The sequence below is a fragment of the Monodelphis domestica genome, chromosome X (assembly GCF_027887165.1).
Source record: "Monodelphis domestica isolate mMonDom1 chromosome X, mMonDom1.pri, whole genome shotgun sequence".
In the NCBI taxonomy this organism is placed as follows: Eukaryota; Metazoa; Chordata; class Mammalia; order Didelphimorphia; family Didelphidae; genus Monodelphis; species Monodelphis domestica.
Window position 1 is genome coordinate 69393750 of NC_077235.1, and position 26257 is coordinate 69420006.

Genomic DNA, 26257 nt, shown 5'->3' on the forward strand with positions numbered 1-26257 from the left:
TTTGGGGGTGTATTAAGTACAAATATGCATCATTTTTGACATCCTGATCATAAAGGTGGGTAAGTTACCTATTTTGAGAAACCTAGTGATGTTTGAGATGCAAACAGGAGGTATCTCTCTGTGCTATGACCCTAGTGTAAAACTAGTGTAAATAAATCCAAAGCTAGAGGCAGAGGATCCTCTATTTGTTCAGCCACCAGCACTGCAAGGATGGAATTCCTCATGTAATCTTTGATCTGTGTTCTCTAGGAATTTGGGATGTACAAGGGAACTCGGTACCCACCAGAATACACAGCAGCTGGAATGTAAAAACAAAACGAAACAATGGACTAACTTCTAGACTGAGATCACTTGGCACCCCTCCTCCTACTGCAAATTGGCTACAAGAGCTGACCCACAAAGGTTCACAGCAAAACCAACCCTACATCCTGGTCTCTCCTTCCTTTTTTCAGTATTGTGGCAGTCCTGGCTCCAGGCTATGTAAATCTGCTCTAGTTAGCACAGAAAGTGTGCATGGACCTCTGTAGTGCACTTACCTACGGAAGTGTGGCGGGGCCATCCGACCAGCCACTTTGGTGGGCATCATTCCGTGATGTAAAAGATGTCTACAAAAGAGCCAGCAACACAGAAATAAGGGAAAGGACACATGTGGGACTAAAACAAAGACCAGCACCTTATCCAAATCCCATCCACCTCACGTAGGAGCTTCAGAGCCTCAAAATATAAAAATCAACCCAAAGACCAGAAACATGGTGATTCTCTGAAAAGCAGGTATAAAGCCACAGAAGTGAGGAAATGGGGTGGCACACCAGGAAAGGTGTGGGGCATTAGGGAGGCTATGCAACTTCCAACACACCTGAGGGAAGAGCACAGCATCCAGTTGGGGCCAGATCTGTCCACCCAAAGGTCACTTGGGGATGAAGAGCTATGTTGCTGAACTTGGAATGAAAAATGAGATGCTTTGAGATTTAGTTCCCAAAGAAACCACAATCAAAGGGGAAGGAGTCAGAAGTGAGTGAGAAGGAAAATAAGAGGAGGAAGAGAGTGATAGACTGAAAGTACCAAAGATTCTAGAAGAAGAAATCTCAAAGTCTTGGGCATAAGCTAATAAATCAACAGGGAAAACAGTAGCAACACAAGGAAATACAGCCTTCAGATCTAGTAAATGAGTTCAGGCATCTATGAATAAATACAGCAAAATGAAGGAAAAGAAAAGAAAATAATCCAACCTCAACATCACAATAAAGGAAATAATAGAAGAGAACAGCTGTGTTCATTGATCCCCCAAGTTTGCCTCAGTCCCTTGGGGACTTGCCTTAAGAGAAGACCCAGACAGACCTTGTCTTAGACTGAAAAATGGACCACCAAATATCCATTAAGTATCTTGAATAGGAGTGATAGAAATACTCAAACCTCAATCACTCTTTTTGTCTTAGAAGTTTCTACCATTGTGTCTCAGGCTACACCCTGGAACTCCAGCCTCTGACTTTCCACCCCTGCTTGTAACCAGTTAGTGTACATTTCCTGTCCTTGATTCTCCAAAAAGGTATATAAGACACTAAGTTCTTTTGCATCTCAGCAAATCTCCTTTGGTGGTATGTTTTCCCAGAGACATTGTTCCCAGAGTCCCAGAGCTTTGGCTCTGTGTAGTATTTAGCACCTGATTCCATGTAGTGGCTGAATCTTGAGCTTCATCTCTCTTGTCCTGATTAAAGACTTGTTCTTTCTAACTACTTTAGTAGTTCTGAGTTTTTTAAAGTTCACACAGTCCAGAATTTCTAACCCTGGAAAATAAAATTTCAATTAAAAGAATTCATAGATTTCAAAAAAAACCCAACACTCAAAATCAAAATCCAAGCTTTCAAACTACAAGATGCATAGAGGTTAGAGTTAACATTCAGTTAAGAAATAAGTTCTGTAAGCTATCAGCAGAAAGATCTTGAAATTATAAGGAGGAGACATTTAGCTATTATGCCCTCACTAGAAAAAGGAGGGAGGAATGAAATAGTCTGTCCCAAAGAACACTGGAGCTCAAGATTTGAAACCCAGGGTAACCTATCCTGTGAATCTCAGCCTAACAGTAAAGAAAAATTTGAAATATTTTAACAAAGAAAACTGTAACTGAAGAAATTATTTGCTTCTCAGATACCCCAAAGAACAGAAACACAGAAGGAGTAAATAAATGTGGCCAGCAACAGAAACAGAGGGACAACAGAATGGCCAGTAAGAGATTTTCTAAAAGTACAAAAAGAGATGTGATGAATGAGGAAATCAAGAGACAGAATCTTGTGACATTCTGCCTACAGGTGAATGTTTCTTTTGTGGGACTACATTACTACATGGAATGGTACATGAAAGAGTGGCATGGGACTCCGGGTTTCCTTGGACACCCCAAACCCTAGAAGTTTTTCAGGTTAAAGGGTAAGAAGCCATCAACATACTTGGAGAGGGCCACCCTTTTTTCTAACTCAAAACAGCCAGAAACTTTTGAATTCTTTTAAGAGTTCACACACTCAGAAACATGTGAATCCTAGGAGGATAGTTAACACCTTTAGAAGTGAGAAGTCAATCCTGCAGACACTGCCCCTGGGCAGTTCTGGACAATTTGGAAACTGTGATTGGCCCCTGTGAAAAGGGGAAGGGACAGGAAACCACCATAAAAGCCATGAAATCCTTTGGCTGGGGCAATCTGGTGAAGTTGAGTCTTGTGGAGAGCATCTCTTGGAGATAGTCTTCAAGGGAACTTCACTGGAGCTGCAGCATGGATCCTGATTTCAACTTGCATTCTGACTCCTGGACTGCTTCATTGGGTGAGTGAAAATGCTGACTCCCTTATTAGTTTCTTAAGAGACTAGCTTCCATCTAGTCCTCCTGCCTGAGGACTACTATAGGTATTTTCTTTAACCTCTTTCACATTTTTCTACTTTATTGTTTCCCCTTTTATTTTGGTAGATACACTTCTGACTTGAGATATAATAATTTTGGTGACCATGCTATTTCATATAATTTAAGACCAATCATTAAATTTAACCTTTACAGCACCCCAAAATATCTGTTTTCCTCTGGTCTCCCTAAAAAGTATATATAGGACCCTGAGTTTTACAGTTTGTTGGAAATTCCCAGTAATCATTACTGTGTATCTTTTCTGAGACAATGATCATCCCAGTAGGTTGGGTTTTGTGTTTATTTAGGGGACCTCTGTCCCAGCTTTGATCCTGTGCACCCCAGGGACTCAAGGTAGGAATCAGAGTCTAATGCCCAGAGGTTGGGTCTTGGTGCTGCCAGCATCAGCATCCCAATGTCAGCATCTGCATTGCCACAGAAGAAGGAGCAGACATTTTGAAAAGCCAGTGCAGGGAGTAGAGGAGCTCTCTGAACAGATCTCTGAACTAACTCTGTCTCTGGGTTTTCTTACTTATCTCACCTGAGATCTCTGACAAGCAGCAGCTCAGAGCACCAGCTGCAATGGAGGATTGGGTTTTTACCTCAAGTTAGAAAGGCTGAAACGTATTTCTTCCTTTCTTTCTCTTTACTAACAAATGCTTATTAATCTAGTAATAAGCCTCCAGAGTAATTTTTTTAATTTATAACACTTTATATGGTGGCTATGACCATTATATCCTTTATCCTGATTAAAGATTTGTTTCTAAAGCTACTCTGATAATTCCAATAATTTTTAAGGTTAACAATAGATACCTTGGAAGCTTTGATTCTATAAAGAACACATAGAAAAGAAAGGGACTAAATGATTATTAGGGTCATGAATCAGAGAATGAGGTTCTCGAGCTGTGTTGATGAACCTATGGTACACATGCTAGAGGGGGCTTCTTTCCTTACCCTCTCCAACACACTTGAGGATATTTTTCATATTACCCAACTCTGCTCAGCAGCCCAATGGGAGAGCTTCCTCCCTCCCCTCTCTGGGAAGGCGGGTGACTTACATGCAGCTTGAGGGTTGCAGTTGGAGCACTCAGGTCTATGAAAGGTTCACCATCACTGGTCTAGAGGAAACAGAAAGAAAAGATGGATATGGAGAGAGTTTAAAAAATTCTTTTTGGAAAGGGGCACAAAAATGAAATTAAAAAGACTAATGAACATGATTAGTTAAAGGGTAGGAAAAGAAGGAAAAATCTCCCTGATTGAGAGGGAGAAAAAAGGGGGAAGAAATATATAACCAAATAAAAGGAGGAGCGAGGAATTAATTTTAAAAAGCCTAAAGGGAAAGGGTAAACAAATGAGAAGAGGGGATCAAAGGAAAGAGGAAGAGAGCCAATGGGAACAGGGTCATCTTAAAGTAAAGTAACTAAGGGAACATAATACTGCATTTATGTGGGATGTGAGAAACCTAGAGACTAAATTCTAAGCAACATGTGAGGAGCTCCTTGTGCTTCTGAACTCAGGAATGGTGTGCCCAGAGCATACCAACCCTAATAAACACTGATAAGTGAACAAAGATGGCATGCATGTTCCATACATTTGAGATGTGCATATCTCACTGATAGATAACACTTTAAACATTAGGCACTTCCCCCTAATTTTCTGTAAACTCCTCATGTCATGTAGGCATCTTTGTCTGTAAACTCTGCTGTCCTATCCCTCCTGGAGGCAGTGTTCCCAGAGTCCCAGAGCTGGTCTCTGTGTGCTATCTTGCATATGACTGTGTAGTGGCTGATAGACCCTTGTCTTCCTTGTCCTGATTCAAGACTTGTTATTTCTAACTACTTTGGTGGTTCTGTGCTTTTCAAAGTTGACAAGAAGATTTTGTTGCAAGCTTGTAATTCCTCAGGCGAGTCAGACTGACCGAACTGGGTTGCATTTCCTCCCCACAACAGTAAATAAGTTTAAATATGAATGAAATAAACCAATAAATGAAAAAGAATAAGAGGTTGGATAAGAAAACAAAACCGTACAATCTGTTGGTTACAAGAAACACATCTGAAAAACAAAGCATCTGTCTAAAACGATCAGCAAGCATTTGCTGTAATGGGGGTGAGTTGGAAGTCTTCCCAATAAGATCAGGGGTGAAGCAAGGATACACATTTTCAGAAGAATCCAAAATGATTCCAAAAGTCTTGTGATGAAAAATGCTACCCACCTCCAGAGAAATAACTGATAGAATCTGAATGCAGATGAAAGCATTTTTATTATTTTTAATTTGCATTTTCTTTTGCAATATGGCTAACAAGAAAATACATTTTGAATGACTGCACTTGTGTTACTGATATCCCATTAGTGGAGGAGAGATGTGGGAAGGAGGGAGAAAATTTGGAACTTAAAGTTTAAAAAAATGTTTAAAATTTTTGCTTATATGTAATGTAGGAAAAAAATTAAAGGTAAAAAATATTAAAAATGAACAGGTCTTCCTGACTCCAGGCCTGGCCCTAAGAGTCACCTAGGTCTCTATAACAGGTAATATCAATGATCCATTTTAACTAAAACATCCTGATTACTGAAATAGAAAGTTTTAATAACTTTAGACACATAATGTTTTTCTTTTCTCCTCCTTCTTATTTCACTTCTAATACTCTGATGATTTCATTTTCCTTACTGACTTTCCCAAAGTGTTAAAACAAAGAATTTAAGAGACAGATAAAGGCTGAATGTTCCCAAGCTTCAATGAACTCAACTTAACCTAGCTGTTGCTTTCTCCCTTTACTAAAATAATCTAAGCAAAGAACCTCACCCCACTTCTGTAGTTAGTGGAAGTCCCAGTACTGTCTGTGGTTTCCCATATTATAATCTGTCAGTTCAGATTAAAGACCCTTTTTTATAATTGTAGTTGTATTTTTTCAGGCTGACAACTCCAATCATATGAATTATGGTTAATAGTGACAATTTTTGTAAAGTCAGCAAGCATTTATTAAGTACCTACTATTCAGGCACAGTTTTCAGCTTTCAGGATTTAAAGAAAAGCAGAAAAGACATATTCTGCCCTCAAGGAATTCACATTCTAATGGAGGAGACAACATGAAGTAATAGGACAAACAACTAATAAATGGTATGGAATTTCAGAGGGAAAGTATTAGTAGTAAGGGAAGGGGGGCACTGGAAAGACCTTATAGAGGTGAATATTGATCTGATTCCTTTAATTTTAATATTTTTTAATTTTTAAAAATATTTTTCCATATTTACATGATACATTTTCTTTTCCTCCCCTCTTCCCTCCCCTCTCCCAGTACCAACAAACAATTCCACTGGGTTATACAAATATTATAACTTGAAACCTATTTCCATATTATTCATTTTTGCAATTGTAAAGATTAAAATTTAGGGAAACTGAGGCAGGTAGAAATTAGTTTCTCTCTGCAAGGAGTATTATATTTTTAGAGGTTTATTAGAGATTAAGGATTAAAGAAAATACAGAATAAGAAAGCACGTGTCTAGGCCCAGAGAGGCCTAGACAACGTCACCAACATTATGAAAAGAGATGCGTCCGCTTGGAAGCGGCAATAGGAAAGAGAAGAGACCCTGCCGTAGGTGGAGACCCTTTAAATAATAATTTGCTCTCAGCCCAGGTGAGAATTCAGTGAGATTACAAAGCATTCTGGGGAAGTGGAGCAAGGACTTCTGGGGATTGAAGTCTTGGATTCAAGTCTCCCTTTTTTACACAATATAGCAATCTTTTGGAACCTGTCAACATGGAATCTAGAAACCTCAAACTTGTGCCCTAGTGGGCTCTGGTGAACCCTAGGTTTCAGGACTAGCTTGTAGGTTGGAGACTAGCTTGTAGGTTGTAGCTTGTACTTGTTCCCTGTTCTTGTGGGAATCCATTCAGAAGGGAATCCCAGCCTGGTAGTTTCAGGCTGAGTGGAGGACCCTCAGGAGAATGACGATCCTAGTTGGGTGAGATAAGCAGATGCTAAGGACCCTCTTTGTTTTAGGTAATCTCCCCTAATGTATCAGAGACCCTTTTCCAAGAAGATCAACACCTGGGCAGGAACCGTCCTTTAGTATCCATTGTAAGCAGCCCCTTCCCTTAGACTAGAGGTCCCCAAAATTTTTGCACAGGGGGCCAGTTCACTGTCCCTTAGACCATTGGAGGGCTGGACTATAAAAAAACAACTATGTACAAATCCCTATCCTCACTGCACATATCTTATTTTGAAGTAAAACAAAACAAAATGGGAACAAATACAATATTTAAAATGAAGAACAAATAAATTTAAATCAACAAACTGACCAGTATTTCAATGGGAGCTCTGGGCCTGCTTTTGGCTAATGAGATGGCCAATGTCTGGTTCCATATTTGTCACTGCTAGCTGTAACAAGTGATGCAAGTGTGCATCAGTTAGTCTAGATCTGCTTGGAGATTTCAGATGTTTCATTCTGGAAAAATTCTCTTCACAGACATAAGTGCTGCCAAAGATGGTGTTGAGTGCATGGTTCCTGAGATTAGGATATGTCTCAGAGGGGAGAGATGCATAGAAATTAGGCAAGCTGCTTGACTTGAATGTGTCTTTCAGAGAGTCACAATTCTGCAGTTCAGCCAGTTCCATTTGGTAAATTGTATCCACATTTTCAATGTCAATAGAAAATGGGTTACAAAAAAGCTGTATGTCCTGTTCATGAAGATGAAGCTCTTTAAATCTGAATTGGAACTCCTTTTGCAACTTTTCCAGTCAATCCACACATGTTTCTTTTGGGAATGCAATCAAGGGTTTTTCCGCTAACAGATTTTGAGTTAAAGGGAGATGGCAGAAATTTTCCTCCTTCACTTGTTTGATAAGGAGGCCTAATTTTACTTCAAATGCTTTCACATGTGATTGTATATCACAGATAAGCTTCCCTTTCCCTTGAAATTACACATTGAAACTGTTGAGTAACTGTTACATCTGTCAGAAAGGTGAGGTGACATTTCCACTTTGCATCATTGAGTTCTGGTACTTCTTTGTTTCTTGAAAGCATAAAAGCTGTAATCTGTAGAAGTAAGTCATAGAAATGTCTCAAAACTCTCCCTCGACTCAGCCAACAGACTTCTGTGTGGTTGAGAACATCTTCATAAGCAACATTTAGCTCAGACAGAAATTCCTGAAATTGTTTGTGGTTTAGTGCATTAGCTCTAATGAAGTTAACACTAGATACCACAATTTTCATAACAGAGTCCCACTTCAGTGATTTACTACATACAGCACTTGTTGGTGGATAAGGCTGTGTATGGCTATTGGATGAAAATGGTTACGTTTCTCCATCTCTTGGTTAATGTGAGCAATCACTCCTTTCTTAGACCCCACCATGCTAGGAGCACCATCAGTTGTCACACTGGCTAGTTTAGCCCGGTCCAGCTCCAAATCCTTCACAGTTTGGGAAACCTTTTCATAGAGATTCTCTCCTGTAGTTGTTCCTTTGATGCTTTGCAGTGCAGCAAAGCTCTTCTGTGACTTTGAAATTGTCATTCATCCCATGAATAAAAATTAGAAGTTGTGCAGAATCACGAACAGCATTGCTCTCGTCAAGTGCCAAGGAAAAATAGGAAAGTTCTCTTGTGGAGTTTTGCAAATGCTGCTGCAAATTGTCTCCCATTTCTTCAATCCTTCGTGTAATTGTAGATTCTGAAAGACTAACTGTATGAAAGCCTGCCTTTTCTGGACACTTCTCTTTGGCAACAGAAAGAAGGCACTTTTTAACAAATTCTCCCTCCACGAATGGTCTGCCAGTGCACGCTATTAGCTTGTCAACTTGAAAACTTGCTCACAGTGATGAAATATTTAGCTTCTTGGGCTTCACAAAAGTATTTTGCTGAGTCGTCAATGTATTTTTCAGTTTTAATATTTTATCTTTTCTCACATCTCTAACCAAACAATCATATTTATTGTTATGTTGAATTTGATAGTGTCGACACAAATTGTATTCTTTGAACACAAACACTATATTCTGGCTTATCAAACACACAGCTCTTTCCTTGTACTGCATGAAGCAGTAATCATAAGTCCACTGTTCTTTGAATATCCTACACTCTGAGTCAATTTTTTCTCTTTCTTGATGTCATTGTTTCCTAGGGATTCCAAATTGCTATTAGTAAAACACTATGTGTATATATATATATATATATATATATATATATACATATATATATATATTTATATATACACACACAGCCCTACAAAAACAATATACCAACAATAATTTTGCCCACACAGAGGAATATAGACAGTGCAGTCTGATCTGTGTCCATCAATGCAGCCTTCCCAGTCCATATCATTTCAGCCTCACTAGTGGCCAAATTGGTGGAACTCCACTTTTACCTCAGGCTCACAGTGGTGTGGTGCAGGAACCAGCATGATTACAGAGCCAGTTCCTCCACCAACTTTCCAGTTCACACTATCCTGTGCAAACCACACTGTGATCTGTGAACTCATACAGGAATCTGATCGCATGGGTCTTACCCATGCGATCAGATTTCATGGCAGGAAAGAAGAAGGCATGACAACTAGCGTGTGTCCTCTTGTGGTCCGTATTTATGGATCTGTAATTATAGACCATAATATGAAAAACACATGCCTCACTTCCCCCACATAGTATAATGGCAACCATACTCCCCCAGATGCACAATATAATGAATGGCCCCATATAACCTCCCTTTGCCCAAAAGTCTCTCCCCACATTACTACACAGTACAATGACCCCCATACTCCCCCAGATGCACGTGCATCTGGGGGAGTATGGGGGCCATTGTGCTACCGTGTTTCCCCCAAAATAAGACACTGTCTTATATTTATTTAACCCCCTCAAAACAGGGGGTGTCTTATAAAATGCCCAGTGGCAGTGGTGGGCTTCTCACAGTAGAGGACCACTGCTGATGTCACAGGCCAGATCACTACTATCAGATGCTTGTATATAGTACTGGAGGCGGTACTGGGCCTGTGACACTGTATGCCACTGTCTGGAATAGCAGAGGCTGCAGCGCTGGCTGGGATGGGCCTGTCACACCTTGTACAGGCCCATCACCACCACCACTATACCGGGCAGCAGCATACACAGTGCGGAATCCCCTCCCCCAGATCGCCGTTCACCAGGCTGACGTCTTCCATCATGAAGCCATATAATCCTTTGTGCGGCACCTCGTTCTGGTCAGAACAAGGCACCACGCAAAGGATTATGCCACCGGAAGTAATGCTGTACATGAGTGACGCCATCACATACTGTGCTCCTCTCTCTGACCACCAGTGAAAGAGGTGCCCCTTCCGGAAGTGTGATGGGAGCCAGATAAATGACCTCAGGGGGCTGCATATGGCCCACAGGCTGTAGTTTGGGAACCCCTGCCTTAGACCCTCACCTCTAGCTATGATTCTTTTCCCAAGCTTGATTGTATCCTGTCAGTATAGTTTGAACACTCCCATTTCCTTTGTAGCTATAGCAATGTCAATCATCTTTCCCTGCCCCTTGGATTTCCCCCAAATGGTATAGAGGTTCCCCAAATTCTTTTGTTCCCTGGAGTCGTCATCTAGCGTGGTAGCACTCCCAGGTGTCAGTGACCAGAACAGCGAGAGTTCAATCCTTGGACTCTGTGCAGTTGTGTATGACACACAGCTCTGTGTGGAGACCAACTAGTGCTGAACCCCTTTCCCTTGATTAAAGAGTGATTTTGACTATTTAATAGTTCTGTGTTTTTTTCTGTCAACAAACCAAAACCCCAAATCATGTACTTATATATTTTTCTTCTGCATTTCTACTCCCACAGTTCTTTCTCTCGAAGTGGATAGCATTCTTTCTCATAAGTCCCTCTAGATTGTCTTGAATCATTGTATTGCTACTAGTAGCAAAGTCCATTACATTCGATTGTTCCACAGTGTATTACTTTCTGTGTATAATGCTCTCCAGTTTCTGCTCATTTCACTCTGCATCAGTTCATGGAGCTTCTTCCAGTTGTTGACTGGGAAAAACATCAGTGGTTGTGAGTGGACATTGATCAGGTCATTCACATCACCAGGAGTCATATCATCAAAGCCATCTCTTCCCAGTAGTTTCATCAGTTTCATGACCTTAGCTACTACAGAGTGATGGATTTCATCAGGAGAGAATCCCTTGTAATCGTGGACCACTTCTGGCCACAAATTTTTCCAGCTGGCATTTACTGTTTTCACTCTTCTATCTCTTTCTGAGAATTTAGGAGACACTATGCAATATAGTCATGCCAGTATACCCATATCTAGAAGTTTTTATCCCAGTCCATAGCTTCAACCAGGTTTTGCAGGGTGTTTCATATTTAGAGCTCCTTAAAAGCACAAATAAGGCCTTGATCCATGGGCTGAATGAGTGATGTGGTGTTAGGAGGCAAGAACTCTATCTGGACGCCATTATACAACAGATTGACAGCATGGCCTCCAGCATTGTCCGTAATCAGAAACACTTTGAATTTGAGGTTTTTCTCTGCCAGATAAAGATTAACCTCCAGGATAAAGCACTGGTGGAAACTGAGGAGTTTCATGATCCAGGCCTTGGGGTTGTGCATCCAGTACACAGGCAACACATTCTTATTTTTGTTTCTTAGGGCCCTTGAGTTTTTTGACTTATAAATAAGCTTGCATCATTCCCACATGTAATCAGAGTTATTTGATCTTTTGGGGCCTTAAATCCAGGGACTTTGGCTTTGTCCTTCATAATAAAAGTGCAAGACAGTATCTGTTTCCAAAATCAACCCATCTCATCCATGTTAAAATCTTGTTCAGGCTTATAGCCTCTTTCCTCGATGATGGGTTTGAGCATGTTGTTCATGTACTCCTCAGCTCAGGCTTCATCCACAGAGGCAGCTTCTCCATGCAGAGAAACATTCTTGAGTCCAAAGCATCTCTGAAATTTGTCAAAGCAGCTCTTGCTGGCACTGAATGGGATTGGTCTGGTGGGAGAAGGACTCGACAGTCCTGCTTCTGTATCATCATCCTTGTCTTCATCCTCATCGCCTTCGTGAATATCTGTGCTTGTGGCAAAACCATCATGAAGTTTCTTGACCTTCATCCAGATGGTGTTGGTATCCAGCAAGGTATTCTTCTTACAGTCATTTATCCATGGAACCAATGTCCACCTTGACAACAGCCTTATTTTGGGAAGCAACCACCCTCTTGGCAGTCTTGTTAAAAGTCATTGTTGCCCTAGATATAATATTCTTCTCATCGTTCTTTATGTAGTGAACAGTAGATTCATTTATCCCCTAATGACAACCTACAGCCATGTAGCTTTTGCCTCCCCTCAACATGTTGAGAAGTTCCACCTTTCTGTGATGGTAAGCATCTTCCTCTGGCAATTGGGTTCACTGCCAGAACTTAGAAGCTGCAGAACATTTGGGTGGTATAGGACTTGAAATAATTTCAAACTTCTACTAAAACACAACACTACAGAACAGATGTGAATGTGAAGTGGACAAGGAGAGATGCTGAATGTGTGGGCACAATGTGGGAGAGCAAATAGACCGATGCTATAGTCAGTGAGCCAATCAGCACCCAGGATACAGAACACAGCACTGTGCTTGTTTACCTTTCATTCTATCAGCCAATAACGTGCTGTGTACAATCTCATGTTGGCAAACTTGTGCAAGTGATAGTGGTGTACTGCATTTCCATTGTTACAGTATGGTATTCATCCATAAAATTCCATAATATAGGAAAAACTCCACAATACAGAATTTGTTTTAAAAAAACAAGGGGGCATCTGGGTGGCTGAGTGGATTGAGGGTCAGGCCTAGAAATGGGAGGTTGTAGGTTTAAATCTGGCCTCAGACACTTCCCAACTGTATGACCCTGGGCAAGTCACTTAACCTCCATTGCCTAGCCCTTACCACTCTTCTGCCTTGGATTCAATTGACTCCAAGACAGAAGGTAAGGGTTTTTTTTTTTAAATTAAAAAACAGGGATACAGTGATGTAGCAATTAGTGAACCGAGATATAGAGAGGGATGACTGTGCAGCTTAAGATCTAGTACTGCTAAGCCCCCAACCTTCATATTTTTTTCATTAGTTCCCTTGATATTCTTGGTCTTTTGTTCTTCTGAATGAACTTTGTTATATATTTTTTTTAATTCTATAAAAAAGTTTTTTGGTAACTTGATAGGTATGGCACTGAATAAGTAAATTAGTTCTGGTAGGATTGTCATTTTTACATTAGCTCATCCTACCCATGAACAATTAATGTTATATTTATTGCCATATAACTGGGCAAAGTAGTTCTTAATAATTGTCTTAATTTCTTCTTCATTAGAGATGAGATTGCCTTAAATTTTTTTGATAATGTTAATTTGATTCTTTTTTCTTTTTTTATTAAGTTTATCAGTATTTTATCTATTTTAATTTTTTTTCAAAGTACCAGCTCCCAGTCTTATTTATTAGTTCTATAGTTCTTTTACTTTCGATTTGATTAATTTCTCCTTTAATTTTTAGGATTAGTTTTTATCTGGGTATTTAAAATTTATTCTCTTTCTAATTTTTTAAGTTGCAAGCCCAATTCCTTGATCTCCTCCCTCTCTATTTTGTTGATATAGGCACTCAGAAATATAAATTTCCCCTGAGTACTGTTTTGGCTGTATCGCATAGGTTTTGATATGATTTCTCCTTGTGTCATTTTCTTCAATGAAGTAAGTAGTTGTTTCTATGATTTATTTTTTGACCCACCAGTTTTGAAGAATTAGATTATTTAGTTTCCAATTAACCTTAAATTTACCTCTCCATGAACCCTTATTAAGTATACTTTTTACTGCATTATGATCTGAAAAAGTTGCATTTATTTCTTCTGCGAGTTTGTTTGCAATGTTTTTATGTCCTAGTATATTATTGATCTTTGTATATATACTGATGAAAAGAAGGCATAGTATTTTTTATTCTTGTTCTCTAGATATCTATTATCTCTAATTTTTCTCACATTTCCTTTACTTCTTTCTTATTTATTTTTTTGTTCACTTTATCTAGCTCTGATAGGGGAAGGAGAAACCTAGGTGCTATACCATTTGGTGTATAAATGTTTAGTAATGACATTACTTTATTGTCTATAGCACCTTTTAGCAAAATGTAATGTCCTTCATTATCTCTTTTAATCAGTTCAATTTCTACTTTAGCTTTGTCTGGTAAGATGATTGCTAATCCTGCTTTTTTTAACTTTAGATGATTCTTAATAAATTCTGCTCCAGCTTTTTTACCTTGAATCTGTGTATGTCACCCTGCCTCAAATGTATTTCTTGTAAACAACATATAGTAGGATTCTGGTTTTTAATCCACTCTGCTCTTTGCTTCCATTTTATGGGTAAGTTCATCTCATTCACATTTAGAGTTATGATTACTAACAATGTATTGCCCTTCATCTTATTTTCCCCTTTAAATCCTGCTCTATTCCCTTTCACTCTATTCCTCATCACCAATATCTTGCTTCCCCCCACCACTTCCCCCTCCCTTCAATTACCTCCCCCTTCCCTTGTCTTATTCCCCTTCTACTTCTCTGTAGGGGGATAGAATTCTATGCCTCCACTGAGTATATTTGTTTTTCCCTCTCTGAGCCAGTTACAATGAGAGTATAGTTAAAGCATTGCCCATCACCATTTTTATCCTCCCTTTTCCATAATGATTTTTCACACCTCTTTGTTATATAACTTACCCCATTATATTTCTCCCTTCCTTTTTCTTGCAGTGCAATCCTCTTTTTCACCCCTTGATTTTTAACATATACATACATATCATATAATTTCATATCATCATATATACATACACATAATATCATCATTCATCATCATATCATCATAATTGGCCTACTTCTCCACCCTCTTTCAAACTATATTCCTTCTATATTTTCTACTACTAGGAGTAATTTTTGAGAATTTCAGATATCCCCTTTCCATGTAGAAATAGAAACATTTTGACATTAATTTAACCCTTAACTTTTCTCTTTCTTATTTACCTTTTTAGGTTTCATTTGGGTCTCATGTTTGAACTTCAATTTTTTTTTTTGTTTAGGTCTGGCTTATTCCTCAGGAATGCTTGGAAATCTTCTGTCTTACTGAATATCCATTTCCCCCCCTGAAAGAATATAGTCAGTTTTGCTGGATAGGTGACTCTGGGTTGTAAACTCAAATCTTTTGCCTTCCTGAATATCATATTCCATGTCTTTTGATCCTTTAATGTAGAAGTCAGTAGGTCCTATGTGATCCTGATTGTAGCTCCATGGTATTTGAATTGTTTCTTTTTGGCTGCTTCCATTATTTTCTCCTAGGTGTGGGGGCTCTTGAATTTATATTCCCAGAAGTTGTCATTTGAGGATTTCTTTCTGGAGGTAATCTGTGAATTCTTTGAATTTCCATTTTATTTTCTTGTTCAAGGATATTTGGGCAGTTTTCTTTGATAATTTCTTGTATTATGATGTCCAAGGTTTTTTTTTAATCATGGCTTTCAGATAATCCAATAATTCTTAAATTGTCTCACTTGGATCTCTTTTCCAGTTTTTTTGTTTTTTTTTCAATAAGACATTTCATCTTTTCTTCTGTTTTTTTCATTCTTTTCATTATGCTTGGTTGTTTTTTGATTTCTCATGAAATCATTAATTTCTAGTTGCTCAAGTCTAATTTATAATGCCTGAATTTTCTCCATCAGCTCTTGGGTCTCCTTTTTCATTTCTTCTTGGATTGCTTTCATTTCTCTTTCCCACTTTTACTCTGCCTCTCTTAATTGGCTTTTGAAGTCTTTTTTGAGCTCTTCCAGAATCTCTGTCCAATCCATATTTTTCTTTTGGACTTTATGTGTATTTGTTTTGCTTTCACTGTCCCCCTTATGTGTCTGTACCTTGTTTTTTGTCTCCATAGAAATTCTTTAGAGTTAGGTGCTTTTTTGTTGTTTGCTCATTTCCCCTATCTTTCTATAAGTAGACTTTGTTTTCTGGGAGGTTAGAGTACCCTCTTAAACTTTGGTCTTTCCTTAGCTTTTTTTCTGGGTTTCTACCAGTTCCAGTTTTTCCAGTATGGTATGATGGCCTGAGGGCTGAGAGCTCTGAGAGCCACCTCACACTGCTTATTCAATTAATACTTGAGATGCCGATATCTTAAAGAATTGCCTCAGGCTTGGATATAAGCTTTTGGTCTTACTCTGAGCTTGGTCAGGTCAGAAACTGCTCAAATTCTAGCTTTCTGCTTAGGTGTAAGTTTTTTTTTGGTTTTACTGTGTATTTAATCTAATTAGGCACACAGTTGATTGCCCTGTCTTGGAGCTTCACCCCAAGCTCTCATCATAAATATTCAGACACACTTCCAGTTCACTAACCACCCCAAACTGGGATCTATATCTTCAGCTTCAAGCCAAGACATGGACTCATGGCCTTGCTCTGGGCCCACTGTGGATCTGTGGATCAGCCCACTTCAGCACAGACTGCCTTTGTCTGGAATTATGGACTTCCCCACAGATTTAGAATTTTAAGGGTTGTGGGTTGATTGGCCTTCTATTTGTTTAGGCAGAGTCTTAAGGTCTGGATGTTGGCTTAGGCTTAAGTTCTGAACCTAGAACAGCAGATGTGGGGTTAGGGTATGTGACTTGCTCTTGGCTTCCTTTTCACTCCTTGCTAATGTTTCCCTAGTTGTACCCTAGATCTTCTATGCCTATCTTTTGGGTTTTTCTTTTCTTGAAAGTTGTTTCACTAGGTCTCCTTGTTGGTTTTTTCTCACCTGTATTTGTTTTGTGGCATTATTTTAATATTGGTTATAGAGGATTTTCCTGGCTACTCTGAGATTTTTTGCTTTACTCCATCATCTTGGCTCCACCCTCAGAACTCTCCCTATTCATCTGGTTCTTGAAGGAAGGCAGAGGAAAAGTTGAAAAGGGACAGTATTCCAGAGATGCATGATAGACAGTTAAAAAACTTGTAACTGGGAGGTGAAGTAAACCAAACAAGAAATAACAAGAAGGCTAATGTTCCTGAATTGTGAATCTCTTGTGAGATAGTTTTCTTTGATTCAAGAATTGTGACTTATCAGTTAGTGGACTTTAAGAAATATTTTATTCATTTAATTATTAACCAATTGCATGGAAAAGTATTTTTGACAATAATTTTAAAAACTTTTAGAATTCCAAATTTTCTTTCTTCCTCCCATTCTACCTCCTTCCTCGAGAAGGCAAGAACTTTTAAACTTTATTTCTCTTTATTTTATCTTTTTTTTGTAATATTGCTAATATGGAAACATGAGGTCATGCAAAGCATATTTTCACATTAGTGATATTACAAAAGAAAATACAAAACAAAGAGAAATACAATTTTTAAAAAGTGTACTTCTATTTGCATTTCAGAATTTATCAGTTCTTTCTCTGGAAGTGAACAGCATTTTTCATCATGAGTTCTGACTACATTATTTTCAGAATATCCAGATTGAATCTATCCCAGAGTGTTAAAACAAAGACAGAAAATAACTGAATTGACTTTAGTGTTGTCTAGTTTCCAGAAAATACCCTCTTCCCAGAGGATTGAATTTAAAAGAAGTTAATAAAATCTGAAAAACAAGAAAGCCACTCCCACCCTAAACTCTGGCTATTTATTGCATCTTTTCCAAGTTTTTGTGAACTCATGAGACCAGACTGTTACCTTTGTCACAAATTCCCTGCTCCTGCTGCAGAAGACTTATTTAATCCTCCTTTTTCTGTAGTTCAGTGGAAATTACAGTATGGTTTCCTGGATTATATAGTCTGCCTACATTGATTAAAGACCCTTAGTTATCTACATTGATAGTTCTGTATTTTTTCAAGTTGACAATACTTTAGATTTGTTTTGGATCACTATATTGCTGACAATTACTAAGTCATTCACAGCTGATCATTGTACAATATTACTATTACCATGTACAATGTTCTCCTGGTCCTGCTCACTTCACTTTGTATCAGTTAATATAAGTATTTCCAGTGTTTTCTGAAACTGTCATGCTCATCATTTCTTAGAGTATTTCCCAATTATACATTACAACTTGTTCAGCCATTCCATAAATGGATGAGCAACCCCTGAATTTCCAATTTTTTGCCACCACAAAAAGAGCGGCTATAAATAGTTTTAGTCCCCTTTCCTTTTCTTTGATATCTCTGAGATACAAATTTAGTAGTGGTTTATGCATTAATTCATAGCTCAGTTTTTGTAAAGGCTCCACGTATAGCTGAGAAAAGACAGTTTTTACTTTACATAAGTGGATTGTTCATGGACTCCTATGTAAAAGTATTTTTAGCCCATGGAGTGACTGGGAATTGAGAGAGGGAAAGAGGCAGGAATGCTGCCATGCATATAGTTCAGGGTCACTTCTTGGCTAGAGACAGAGAAGTGAGAGCAAGAGGAGGAATATCTAAGTACCCAGGCCAGCCACATAGGGGCCTGGACAGAACTGAAAGGAAGGACAGGGACTGGCGGGGAGCAGACAAGTGGGGGCCAGAGAGAGACACAGACAGGAAAAGTTGGACAGATACTGTGCTACTACTCTTGTGCAGATGGACAGAAGATATATTGGGGGGGGGTGACTGGAGCAGTACAAAATTCTCCTCTCTTTCATGCCAGAGGTCTTTTTTTTTTTAATTTTATAGTATTTTATTTGATCATTTCCATGCATTTTTCATTAAAGACAAAGATCATTTTCTTTTCCTCCCTCCCACCCCCCGTGGCCGACACGTGATTCCACTGGTATCATATGTGTTCTTGACTTGAACCCATTGCCATGTTGTTAGTATTTGCATCAGAGTGTTCGCTCAGAGTCTTTCCTCTGTCATGTCCCCTCAGCCATTGTAGTCAGGCAGTTGCTTTTCCTCGGTGTTTCTACTCCCACAGTTTGTCCTCTGCTTGTGGATAGTGTTTTTTCTCCTAGATCCCTGCAGATTGTGCAGGGACATTACACCGCCACTAATGGAGAAGTCCATTACATTTGATTGTGCCACAGTGTGTCAGTCTCTGTGTACAATGTTCTCCTGGTTCTGCTCCTCTCGCTCTGCATCACTTCCTGGAGGTCGTTCCAGTCTCCATGGAACTCCTCCACTTTATTATTCCTTTTAGCACAATATTCCATCACCAACATATACCACAATTTGCTCAGCCATTCCCCAATTGATGGGCATCCCCTCTTTTTCCAATTTTTAGCCACCACAAAGAGCGCAGCTATGAATATTTTTGTACAAGTCTTTTTGTCCCTTATCTCTTTGGGGTACAGACCCAGCAGTGCTATCATGCCAGAGGTCTTAAGCAGCCTGATCTAGCACCAGAAGAAATGCTTTCACTTGGAGTGGTTTTTTAAGTTTTTTTTTTCTTTCAGTTTTATTTGGTGAGGGGAACCGATGGCAAGGGGAGGCCATGGAGTACTGAGGGGAGAGGAGGGAGCAGAGGGAAAGAGCACAGTGCTATATAGTAAAGTTACCTTAGGTGTTTTTCTGAAATGCATATTTTTAAAAAATTCTTTACATAAAGATGAATTTGCATAATGCAAATTTACATAAAGCCAGAACTCTGTACAATTTTTTAAATTTCCATGCAGTTTTCTTTAGAGGTATCTATCTATCTATAGATATCTATAATATCTATCATAAAATTCTATTATCTTCTTGATTTCTTTCTTATTCATTTTGTGATTATATTTTTCTCTGAGAGGGAAAAGTTTAGGCCTGCTATAGTTTATTGTCTATTTCCTCCTATAATTCATTTCACTTTTCCTTGAAGAATTTGGATAGTATGTCATTTGATGCATATATGTTTAATAGTGATATTACTTCAGTGTCTGTGGTTCCTTTTAGCAAGATATAGTTTCCCTGCTTATCCCTTGTAATTGGACCTATTTTCTATTTTGGTTTGACAGAGGTTGTGATTGATACTCTTCCCTTTTTAACTTCAGCTGAAGCATAATACATTTTTCTCCAGTCCCTTATTTTAACTCTGTGTGTGGCTCTCTTTTTTAAGTGTGTTTCTTATAAACAACATATTGTTGGATTCCAGTTTCTAATCCATTCTTCTATCAGCTTCCGTTTTGGGGTGAGTTCATCCCATTCATATTCATAGTTATAATTACTAACTGTGCATTTCCCTCCATCTTATTTTGTTATATTTATCCTTCTTTCTCCCTTTTTATCCTGGACATCCTCTAAAGTCACTTTTGCTTCTGACCACTGCCTTCCTTTATTTGCCCTCCCTTTTATCATCCCTAATTCTCTTATCCCCTTCCCCTACTACTTTTCTATTATGTAATATAGATTTCTATTATCAATTAAGTATGAATATATTTTCCCTTTTTGAAACCAATTTAGATGTCAGTGAGTTTTAGGTGTTGCCTGCTCCTATCCCCTCTACAATTTCCTCCTTTGCTATAAAAGCTTTTCTTGTGTATCTTTTTTGTATGAGATACTTTCCCCATTCTTCATCTCCCTTCCCCCTTCTCCCAGGGCATCCCGCTTTCTCTCCTATTTTTCTTTTTTACATTATCCTCACATAATCCATTTTCTCCCACATATTCTTTTATGTAGAATACTTCTAACTGCTCTTACAATGATAAAATTTTTAGAAGTTGCATGTGTTATTTTCCTTTATAGAAAGGCACACAGCCTTATTGACTCTCTATTATTTCTATTTCATGTTTGCCTTTTTATGGTTGAGTCCTGTATTTGAAATTCAAAGTTTCCATTCAGCTGTGGTCTTTTCATCAGGAATGCTTCAAAGCCTTCTTTTTTTTCCCTTGAAAGATTATACTTGATTATGTTGGCGAGTTCATTTGGGATGAAATCTTAGATTTTTTGTCTTCAGGAATATTATATTCCAAGCTCTCCACTCCTTTAATGTGGTAGCTGCTAAAACTTGTGTTATACTATGGCTCCAAGATATTTGAGTGGTTTTTTTCTGGCTACTTGAGATATTTTCTCTTTGACCTGTCAGCTCTAGGATTTGACTAAAATATTCCTAGGAATTTTCATTTTAGAGTCTCTTTCATGTGTGATGAGTGGATTTGTTCAACTTCTATTTTACCTCCTGGTTCTAAGATATCAAAGATATGTAGTAAGAAGAATGTTCTCAAAGCATATGTCTCCAGCCACAAATATCATGTTCTCTGAGTGTTCTGGGATTGGATATACTTCTAAAGAAAGCAACCTAAATGTTCTAAGATATAACATCTCCAACCACAAACATCTTATACTAAGTATTATATAGTTGTGCTGACTTTTTTCCCTCCCTAAAATAAACAAAAAAATATAAGTTGTTACATGTGATACCTCTCAGGGAGGGAAGGGTAGAGGAAGGAAGAAGGACTGGAAGAGGAAGAGACCCAGAGGCAGCAGAAAAGATAGCAACAGAATGAGGAGTGCATCAGGAAGGAGGGGGGAATTTACCTAACACAACCCCAGAAAGGTACATGGAGGACCCTCAGGGACCAGCCAGGGAGGGGGTGGGGGATAAAAGAAGGGAGGGCAGGGATTGGGAGAGAGGAAGCAAAAGGTATGAGAGGCAGGTAGACCTCAAGTTCCCTGAAGCACTCTCTCCTGACTCTAGGGAATAGGAAACTCTTTTTGTGTTAGGACTAGAACCAAGAATGACCTACCCATTGAAACTAGTATATTCTTTCAGTGAGAAGAAAATGGATATTTAATGAAATCGAGGATTTTCAAGAGTTCCTTATGAGAAGACCGGAGGTCAAAATATTGAAGCCATTCCCTGAGAGATTCTTTTTCCCTCTTCTTCCTCTCTCATGACTTAGATGCCTTCTACCACTGTCTCCTTCTTCACCTCTATCTCACAGCTAGAGATATGCTTGTTCCTTATTAAGCCAATCCCTCTACATGCACAAATGGTCCCTTTCCATCCCATTTCCTCCAGCAGATTGTTCCTTCTCTCATCTCCATTCTCTCACTTCTCCGCAGTTTCTCTACTTCCTACAAAGGTGTCCATGTCTCCCCCTCCTCAAAAAAAAAACCCTCCCTGAATCCATTCATCCGCTCTATCATCCCATATATCACATGTTCTTGAAAAGGCCCCTCTTTGCTTTCACCTCTCTTCTTAATTCTATATACTATGGCTTCTGTCCTCATCATTCAATGAAAACACCTGTCTCCAATGTAACTAACTCCATTAAGTGCTAAATTGAATATACTTTTATCAATTTTTATCTTTTTTCATCCTTCTGAAGCCTTTGACACTGTCATTCACCTTCTTTTTGATACCTTCATTTCTCTAGCTTTTCATGACCCAATTCTCTCCTGGATCTCCTAATCAGTTAGTCAATGAACATTTATTAAGCACCTAATATATGTAAGGAACTGTGCTAAATACCTCACCATGACCACTCCTTCTCAGTATCCTTAGCTGGATCTTCAAACAGGTTATACCTGAAAATCATAAGTGTTCCAATGGTCTCTCTCCTATTAATACTACCTTATCTTATCTCTCTATGCTTCCATGGATTTCATAATCATCTCTGTGCAGGAGATTCTCATATCTTTCTATCCAATACAAACTTCTCTGCTGACCTTTATTTAGTCTTATATCCATATAATACCAATAATAGTTGGTATTATCCAACTTACCTATTAGACATATCCAGTTGGATGTTCTGTAGACATGTTAAATTCAACCTGTCCAAAACTGAACTCATTATATCTCTCCCACCAGCACTCATTCCCTTCCAAACTTCCTTATTACTCTTGAAAGTACCACAATCTTTCCAGTCACTCTGGCTTAAAACCAATGTTTCATCCTTCACTCCTTACTCTCTCACCATTCCCACTCCAGGAATTGGTCAAAGGAAATGTAGAAAGTAAGGTACAGGAGGACAAACAGTCAAGAGGAATAGTGTATCTGGAAATGCACAGCTAGTAATTATGACATTGAGTATAAATGGGATGAATTTGTCCATGGAATGAAAATGGATGGGAGAAAGGATAAAAAACTAGGACTTGACAATGTGGTTTAAAAAAAACACACTGAAAATGAGAGATACACATAGAGTGAAGGTGAGGGGCTAGAGCAGAATATATAATACATCAGCTGATGCAGAGAAGGCGGGGGTAGAGTCATAATCTCTGACAGAGTTGGGGCTAAAATTGATATAACCGGAAGGTATAGAGTAATTATATTATGTTGGGGGAATTATGGATAATGAAGCAGATAGTACTGTACCTGTCTGTACTGGTGTTATATAGCATCCAAATTTTTAAAGGAAAAACCAAATGAGATACAGATGGAAATAGATAACAAAATAATTCAACTCTTAGAACAAGATAAACCTAACCAAAAAATAAATAAGAAAGAAGTTAAGGACATAGATACAGTATGGTCCTGGCAATAAATTGTCTGGTACCTAAGGTCCAATCTAGTTAAATATGGCCTTGGCTCAGAATATTAACAGAGAACCAGATTGGTTAAGTTGATCAAATTAAATGCTGATAGGAACATGAAGAAACAAGCCTAATATTAAAGCTAGAGTAGTTATGAGTCGTCTTTAAGAAGAGAAGATGGTAATATACATTAAGACTTGTAAAGCTGTTTATTGACCTAGTGATCTCATTGGTGAGATAAGACCCAAAGGGCATTATTAAGAGGGTAAAAAGTTGGGTATGAATGAACTCAATCATTATTAGGGCCTTTAGAAGGATTCTATATAGACATTGAGCATTGGAATGGTCAATTGTACTGGGATGACATAAAACTGGATGGGAGAAGTAGGATGGGAAAGTAAGAATGAGGAAAATTAACTCACATAAAAGGGATACACAAGGAAGAGCTTTTATAGTGGACAGGAAAATGTTCTAGGTGAGGGGGTGCTTGAATCTCATTCTCATTAGAGGGGAAAATATACATAAATGCACAAATGGGTTTAAAAACCTATCTTATTCAGTGAGGAAGTTGAAGAAAAAAATATAAGAAAAAGGGGAGGGTAATAAATCAGAGGGAAGTTAAAGGAAGGTGTTGGTCAGAAGCAATACAGAATTTAGAGGAGGGACCGGGTAAAAAGAGAGAGAGAAGGATAAATATGACAAAATGGGATGGAGGGAAATGTATGGTTAGTAATTAGAGTTGTAAATATGAATGGAATGAACTCACTCAAAAAGGGAAGAAGATAGCAGAATGGATTAGAAACAAGTATCTAACAATGTGTTGTTGCCAAGAAATACACTCAAAACAGAGAGAGACACACACACATAGATAAAATAAGGGACAAGAGCAGAATTTATTAAGTTTCAGCTGAAGTGAAAAAAAAGGTTGGGCTAGGAGTTAGGAAGACACAGCTTCAAAAGTTCAAATATGGTCTATTGCACAAAATATTAGTTCTATTTTCAATGAAAAGACTGAGGCTGAACTCCAAGCCACTAGTTTTTTTTATTAAAGGGACCTGGCCTCATTCAATCAAGAGTACCCAAGATCTTTCTCATGATCTGAGATGTCCCCTTCCTCCAAGTACAAGTTTTTATAATGCTTTATTCCCAGAGGATCAAAATGGTACAGAGTAAAATACAAACTCTCTTTGGTTGACAGACATCTTGATTCTTCAGAAGGACAGAAGATGATGCATCTGCTTGAGTGGTCACAGGATGGACAAGGCAAAGGCCACCTCTGCTGACGAAGTGACTGATTATTGCCCATTTGCTGATCAAAGGATAGGTGGCATGACAGTTGACAAGTTACATATCCAGTACCCATCTGTAGATTAAAGAGTCATGTGATGTGGTGACAGAATGATCACCTCCATGTTGTGATGAGGGGAAATAACAAAGGGTAGAGAGTCACTCAGAATAACTGAGGAATTTCCCATAGTGTTAATACATCTATATCATGCAATAGGATGGGTGGGCACAGGGTGGAGGTCTGGAATTCTTTTCACCCCTGCTCCTCTTACTTACTTGGCCACAAGGGAGAAGGTCTTCTAGGCAGCATTTTGTGCTTAAGGAAATGTGCTTATAGGCTCAAGGTAGAAGTCCCCATTTAATCCCTCTAAACGGAATATTAAATAGTAATAAAATAGGATAGAGGTCTAGAGTCCAAATTATTTCACATAGGCTTCAGATACTTCCTAGCTCTGTGATCCTGGGCAAATCAATGAACATGCTTTCCCTCAGTTTCCTCATCTGTAAAAGGAACTGGAAAAGGAAATGGCAAAACACTCCAGTATCTTTGCCAAGAAAACTCCAAATGAGGTCCTGAAGAGTTGGACATGGCTGAAAACAACTTGACAGCAATACTGTCATGATCTCAGACAAAGTAAAAGCAAAAATAAATCTAATTAAAAGAGATAAGCAGGGAAGCGACATCTTGCTAAAAGTTACCATAGACAATAATGTAATATTAATATTAAGCGAAGAGGCACAAAGTGTCTGAGTATCCAAATTCTTAAAGGAGAAGTTATAGGGGGAAATAGACAGTAAAACTATGGGATACTCCAATTTTCCCATCTCAGAGTAAAACAATTCTTTGCATAAAATAAATATGAAAAAATTAAAAAGATGAAAAGAATCTTAGAAAAGTTCTATATGATAGATTTCTGGATAAAATTGAATGGAAATAGAAAGATGTATATTTTTTTCTCTGTTGTTCAGGGCACCTTAACAAAACTTGACCATCCATTAGGGCATAAAAACTTTATAAACAAATATAGAAAAACAGACATACTAAATGAACCTTTTGCAGATCATAATGCAATAAGAATTACATGCAATAAAAGGCTGTTAAAGTATAGATTAAAAATCAGTTGAATGGGGCAGCTAAGTGGCTCTATGGGTTGAGAGCTAGGCCTGAAGACAGGAGGTTCCAAGCTCAAATCTATCCTGGAACACTTCCTAGCTTTGTGACTTTGGGCAAGTCATTTAACCCCATTGTTTAGCCCTTGCTCTCCTTGTCTTAGAGTTGTTACTAATTCAGAATGTAAACATTTTTTAAAAATCAATTAGAAACTAAATAATCTAATCTTAGAGAATGAGTGAATCAAAGAACAATCATAGAAACAGCTTTAATGATTTAAAATTCTCTAGTGACCATGTCTTAACTTTATCATTATTATTTATTAAATATCAAAAAGTGGGTCAGAGAAAGAGAGAGAGAGAAGCAGAGCTAGACCTTGTGGTTCAAGGTACCAGGAAAAAGTCCTGATTTCCCATAGCCTCTGTCAACTTATGCTCTTCCTAATGTCCCTTCAGGTGCACTCTTATTGGAGGACTCATAACTCAATCAGGACAAGAAGTGGGTCTAGATCTGCATTGGTGAAGGTGTGGCATGTGGGCCCCTTTGTGCCAGCGTCTCCCTTCCCCCATTTCCAGGTGCCTGAGGACATTTCTCACTTCACCTGCCCCTGTCTGGGGTTAGGCTGGGGGTTCCCA

The 26257-nt window shown here is 38.5% G+C and overlaps 1 long non-coding RNA gene across 1 annotated transcript in view; it reads right to left on the minus strand.

The window, feature by feature from the left end:
• The window catches only part of LOC103101779 (uncharacterized), an 86925-nt gene that overhangs the window by 37107 nt on the left and 23561 nt on the right, over positions 1–26257 (minus strand). Inside the window, exon 2 of the long non-coding RNA XR_001625436.2 lies at positions 3942–4001. This is a non-coding gene — a long non-coding RNA (uncharacterized LOC103101779). The remainder of the gene's footprint in view (positions 1–3941; positions 4002–26257) is intronic.